The 6422-nt window shown below is 37.7% G+C and overlaps 4 non-coding genes across 4 annotated transcripts; all 4 read left to right on the forward strand.

The window, feature by feature from the left end:
* The first annotated feature begins 2820 nt into the window (after positions 1-2820).
* trnas-uga (transfer RNA serine (anticodon UGA)) lies at positions 2821-2902 on the forward strand. Its single transcript has one exon. It is a non-coding gene; the product is annotated as a tRNA-Ser (tRNA).
* Positions 2903-3401: 499 nt separating this feature from the next.
* Positions 3402-3482, forward strand: trnas-uga (transfer RNA serine (anticodon UGA)). The gene has a single exon. It is a non-coding gene; the product is annotated as a tRNA-Ser (tRNA).
* Positions 3483-3916: 434 nt separating this feature from the next.
* On the forward strand, positions 3917-3988 carry trnaa-cgc (transfer RNA alanine (anticodon CGC)). Its single transcript has one exon. It is a non-coding gene; the product is annotated as a tRNA-Ala (tRNA).
* Positions 3989-4543: 555 nt separating this feature from the next.
* On the forward strand, positions 4544-4625 carry trnas-uga (transfer RNA serine (anticodon UGA)). The gene has a single exon. It is a non-coding gene; the product is annotated as a tRNA-Ser (tRNA).
* The last annotated feature ends 1797 nt before the right edge of the window (positions 4626-6422 follow it).

Consider the following 6422-nt stretch of genomic DNA (forward strand, 5'->3'; position numbering starts at 1 on the left):
CTCATGCTTTCCTCAGAGTAGATTGCCACTGTGTTGACTAATGTAGTCTTTTTTTTTCTCAATAAAAAAAAGTAAAGTAAAAGTGTGTGTATGATAAATGTTCAGTGTGTTTGTCTGTTTATCCCTCTCAGGTTGATATAGCTTTTTTTTTTTATGTTTTCACGTGTGTGTCCTCAGTATGTTGGGGTCAAAATGCGACGGTTATAATCCCCTAAACTATTAAGTGAAGTTTATCTTCTACAATACAACTGACAGTTACACATTATGACTTCTTAAAGATCCACAGAGATGTTGTAACAGTTTAAAGGGGTGTCATTTTTTAGGAGATTAGGTCTTTTATAGTGTTTATGGAGTATAAAAACAGCCTTTTATACGCTGCAAAATATAAATGAACGCTATAAACACTATAGATGAGACATTGCTGCTGTAATCCAGCAGTAATAACCTTAATCCTATCACAACATCATCTGCATTTGTGGACAGTTAAGAAAGAAGAGTGTTAGTCACAAATTCTGCAGTTATCAAAGACTGTAATTATAATAACTTAGTGTTTCACAGTCGCTCCTTTTGTCCGTCACATTCATAAAAACTCTCTATGATTAGCGCAGCATCCATCTGCTGAGAACCACAGTAGCACTTTATAATATCCACCATTAACAAAAGACACATATATAGTTAATTAAACTTTAGTTAACAGTAAACAATCAATTAAATGTTTTATAAACCATCTGTTAAGCAATCATAGAGGTTTAGAAACCTCAGCCACAGCTTTGTAATGGCCATCTAAAATGATGTTTATAGATGACCTTGCACATTATTCATTAGCCATTCCCAAAGTGTTATAAACATCGGTTACAACTTTATAGTAAACAGTAGTTTATAACGCAATTTATCGGTTGTTAACAGTGAAATGCAACAGTAACTATACCATTGATTGATTGAAAAGATTAAAAGTCAAACAGTTCTGAAAGCTGACAGAGAAAATAACACCCGCTTTAATTGTGTGTAAATAGGCTATTATTACTAGAGGATGCACGTATTCATGTTTAATTTCCACTATGTTTGATTATTCTGAATATGAAGGCTACCCTTTAGCAGAGTGAACACTACCCTGATGCGTCGTAGCCCATATTGAAATAAGTGTCCGGTGTAGCCCTGTGATTAAAAGTCTGTTCAAGCTTCACCGGTGCCCAAAAATATTACATTTCTGTCTTGTAAGGAGCACTTTGTACCGCGGGAACTGTTTAAAGGTAGGACAGAGAGATTTGAACCTGTGGGAGAACCAGCAGATTAAGGGCTGCCAATTAGGAAGTGGAAGAGATGACCGGGAAGATAGAAAAGACAGATACTGAGATAGAAAAGAAGGTGTTAGAGGAGTGAACTGCTTATCTTCTGGGTGCACATTACAGACTGACTGCTGCGAGGGGCCATGCTTTGGTGATTTATGCATTAATAAAGTGAGACAAAAGTGTTTTGTTTCTTCTGTGTCTGAGTTGGAATTGCAAAATTTTAACAGCAGACATGTTTTTTTGTTTTCTTCTGCTTTTCTGTTTTAACCCTGCAATAACATATTTTTGGCCACCTGGGGGTAGCAGAGACTCACAACATTGACCCAGCATGACCTTTCAGTGGATATGAGGAACTTGCTGTTTATTTTCACTTTCAGCAGACACATGAGCATTCATTTGGACTCGTTTTTTAATTTAACCACCTGATGAATGCACGTCCAACATTCGCACTCTTTGAGCTACTCCTGAAGGACAGGCTGTGAGCTGGAATATTCTTTGTGAAAGGTGTATTTTCTGTGAAAGGGGAAAGAAGACAAGGCCTTTGTCTACATCCTGTTTGAGGTTGAAAGTGAAAGGAGAAAAGACGTTCACATCACGTTTAGATGGCTATTTAAGGGCATCCATCTATGTGTGGTTTTAGTGAAGGTTAAAAGAAGTTCGTGTTTTTGCCTTCAGTTGTTTCACCGGCTTGTAAAATACATTGTGACCATGTACAATAAATGAAACGCTTCACTTCACAACACTTCATATCGATGTATATATCTGTCTTTCTGTCTGTGTCTAAAACCAGCACAGTAAGGACTTTACACATGGTTATCTCCCCATTTATCATCAGGCCTTGACTCCAGAGTGCCTTTACACCTTCTTGGATGCTCAATTCACCAAAGGAAGGACAGACTACAGACACTCGTAGGTGTAATTCAGGTGGTTGCAAAACCAGTTGTGTCTCCACAGGCAGTTGGATCTGAAGCGCAGGCTGTAGTTCAGACTGATCCTGGCTCTGAAGTGAGTATCATGAATTGTAACACGTTAGAAACTGTGTGGGTTTTAAAATGTGTGTGTGTCTCCTTCTGTATCTCTTTACAGATACACTTGTGACGTCCGGCTGGTAACAAATCTGAGGGTGAGGACCCTGGGTAACATCCCAACCTGCTGGGTTAGGCAGCTGATAGAAAACAGTGAGGAGGCAGAGACTTGGAGCAGGCCTGGAGCACATCAATGTCAGTGTAACGTCCGCATAAATGTGGACTCTGTTAAAAAGATATATATTTTTAACATCTTGTTTCTGTAGAATCCTAGATCTCTAGCAAGGATTCCTGAAACATTATGTTAGGCAGGTGAAACAAGAAATGTACTCACTGTCTTTTCTGTGCACAGAGCATGTACAATCTATATGTAAAATAGGAATTCTTAAAGTCTAGTCAAAGATACATCCGTGTAAATGCTAAAAGCCTATGTACCTGAATCCTCCTGAATGTGTTTGTTGTGAATCTAGTGCGACGAGAAGAGGACCCAAAGTGCCGTGCAGCAGGTTGTTGTGGCCGAGTGGTTAAGGCGATGGACTTGAAATCCATTGGGGTCTCCCCGCGCAGGTTCGAACCCTGCCAACAACGGGCTTACAATGATCATGGTTGGAACATGTTCTCGCTAATTGTTGAGCTCTAAGCACTAATTTGAGAAATAATGGAAAGATTAGTATTAGTGAGTTGTGTGATGAACCCTGTTTGTCCAGTAAACCGTCTTTTGCTTCTGCAATCTCTACAGTAAAGCTAGACCTTGATTAATAGTTTGCCATCACGTTTTACCTACTGTGGCAGTCAACCTATTATAATGGGAATGCTTGTTTATTATAAACTTTTTCCATTGAAGGTTATTATCAAAAGTAACCTGGACATTGCTGATGTACAAATATCAGTGCTGCGTCAGAGGTTATTTGTCTTGAATACAGTTTCACAACTTGAATATCACCCAATGTTTTAAAACTGGACATAGCCACATACATTCTCTCCAAAATACTGGTGAATGTTAAAAGCCTATGTACCTGAATTCTCCTGAATGTGTTTGTTGTGAATCTAGCGGGACGAGAAGAGGACCCAAAGATGCAGGAAGTAGGTTGTTGTGGCCGAGTGGCTAAGGTGATGGACTTGAAATCCATTGGGGTCTCCTGCGCAGGTTCGAACCCTGCCAACAGTGTGCTGACATTCATAATGTTATCAACATGATTGCAACAATAGAGCTTTATGCAAAGCTTAATGTTAGAGAGTGAGTTCTGTGATAAACATACTCTGAACCCTGTTGATCCAGTAAACCATCATTTGTCTTTTGGTTCTGCAAATCTCTACAGTAAAGATAGAACTTGATTAATTGTTAGCCCTCACATTTTACTTATTGTGGCAGTCAGTCTATTTCAATGAGAATACTTGTTTATTATAAACTTGTTCCATCAGAGTTTAGTATCCACAAATTGATGTACAAATGTCAGTGATGTGTCAGAGGTGATTTATCTTGATTACAATTTCCCAACTTGAATATTACCCAATGTTTTAATAACAATAAACACTTAATGATTATTCATCAGTTGTACCTAATATCATGATGATGTGCTGTATCATACTGACACTGTAAAGGGGGATGTAGCTCAGTGGTAGAGCGCATGCTTCGCATGTATGATGTCTCGGGTTCAATCCCCGACATCTCCATCTTTAAATGAATCTGGTGTGATTAAACAATAATCTTCCAATAAATGTTCCAAACGGCATGTGGTGGATCAATCACTGAAGGTGAGATCCTCTTAAGTCACAACTAAAATTGTGTTCATTTCCTTCAATAGTGACCTTCTCACTTGTTATTCTGCAGGGCAGAATCTGTCTTAATATCACAATATCATAAAATAGATCAGAAAGTAAGACATTAAAATATGAGTAATTTTCATGTTGTTGGCTGAAAATATTTCACCAGAACAGCATCAGATATCAAACCTGCATTAAACTTGTTATTTTCGGTGCACTTTCCTGCAAGTTCCTGCGTCAACAGAGGTTGGCCCTATGGCTGCCCCCACCTTACTATAGGACAACAGGAGGCTAAATTAAATGCAGTCAGTGCCACCAGCTTCATGACAACAAAACTGGACATAGCCACATACATTCTCTCCAAAATACTAGTGAATGTTAAAAGCCTATGGACCTGAATCCTCCTGAATGTGTTTGTTGTGAATCTAGTGGGACGAGAAGAGGACCCAAAGATGCAGGTAGTAGGTTGTTGTGGCCGAGTGGTTAAGGCAATGGACTTGAAATCCATTGGGGTCTCCCCGCGCAGGTTCGAACCCTGCCAACAACGTGCAGACATTGTTAACAGTATGAACATGTTCTCAACAATGGCTGAACTCTAAGCACTAATTACAGCTTAGTGTGAGTTCAGCGATAAACATACCATGCTCAGCCTTTTAGTTCTGCAAATCTCTACAGTAAAGATGGTCATTGACATTTCACTTATTGTGGCAGTCTACCTATTTTAATGGGGATGATTGTTTATTATAAACTTGTTCCATTGAAGGTTATTAACAACAGTAACCTGGACATTGCTGATGTACAAATGTCAGTGATGTGTTAGAGGTGATTTATCTTGATTAAGTTTCACAACTTGAATATCACCCAATGTTTTGATATCAACAAACACTTAACACGATTATTCACCAGGCCTACTTGTTATTGTGGCAATGTGCTGTGTCATACAGATGCTGTATAGGGGGATGTAGCTCAGTGGTAGAGTGCATGCTTCGCATGTGTGAGGTCTCAGGTCCAATCGATGATTCTCTAATGTCTGTGTTGTTTCACCTTAACAGTGTTTCCCTTCAATATAAATACACCGAACTTCACATTCTCACTTGATGAAGATCAATGTCTGCAGTGCATCACTTTACATCTGACTTACACAGCAAATCATTGTTTTTATCTTCTGATGTAAACAAAACAACATGTAATTGACCTCATGTGCTTTCACAGGGACCTGTCAGTTGCTGTCCTATACTTACTGAACACTAGTTCCATTGTTGCACATAAAATTATGACTATAATAATGAATGCAATAATTCAGATAGGTAGAAACAAAAAAGACAAAAAAAACAATGAAATCTGGTTTCAGATGTTAACCTGCAGCTACTATCCCAGTGTGAACAGGTGCCTTGATAATCGACAATCAATTAAGAAAATTAATAATTTTATCTCAATCAATTGATAAGTAGTGTTTCATCTATAATCAGTATTAAAGATGTTAAATCTGACATATAGGCCAATTGAATCTTTATTGATGTTAACCTATTATCTTCAATATTAGTAGCCTATCAAAATCCAACATATTCTTATATTTTTTTTCCCACATCAATCATGTATTAAGATGTTTATATGCAAAAAGAAAAGAAAAAAATATAGAAAAAAATGTCAATTAAATAAAAGACTATTTCTGAAATGTAGATGATAATAATGATAATAATAAGAATATTACATTTTCAAAAAAACAAACAACGTTTTGGTCGTCATGGTGATGGCTGACATCTTTAGCTGCTTTAGATCAAACTTCATTCTGCACCTGAGCACTGAACAGGAGCTGAAGTGTTTACAAGAGAAACTTATCAACGTTGGAACATCTGTGTTGAACATCTGGCATTGACAAAGCAGCTGTTGCAGTGAGGACAATATGGCCTTCTGCTTCAAGCCGTGAGAAGTACCTGTTCACCATCTGGCTGGGGACTATTGAAGTCAATTGAAAAATGTTTGCTTTACAGTCACATGAGCAGTGATGAAAGGATGTAAACAGATCTTTTACTAAAGTAGATGTCACACTACCACAGAGTATACACAAGACATACCAAGGAAAATTCTACTTTATTATTATTTCATTATATTGATCATTGTTGTTTATTATTCTATTCTATTTTACAAAAGTGCATACACATTCCTGGCAAAATATACATAAAGTATCCAAAAGTCAAGGACAAATTTTCCATTGTTGAATGTTGGTGCTCCATAAGAAAAAAAATGTCATGTGAACAAAATAAAAATGTTCAGGGCTTCTGGAGCGCTATTGTAAATTTTGTCTCAGGATAAGTTGCAACTTTATGCATTTCTAGTCAGGCAG

Source organism: Sparus aurata, chromosome 20, assembly GCF_900880675.1.
Source record: "Sparus aurata chromosome 20, fSpaAur1.1, whole genome shotgun sequence".
NCBI lineage: Eukaryota > Metazoa > Chordata > Actinopteri > Spariformes > Sparidae > Sparus > Sparus aurata.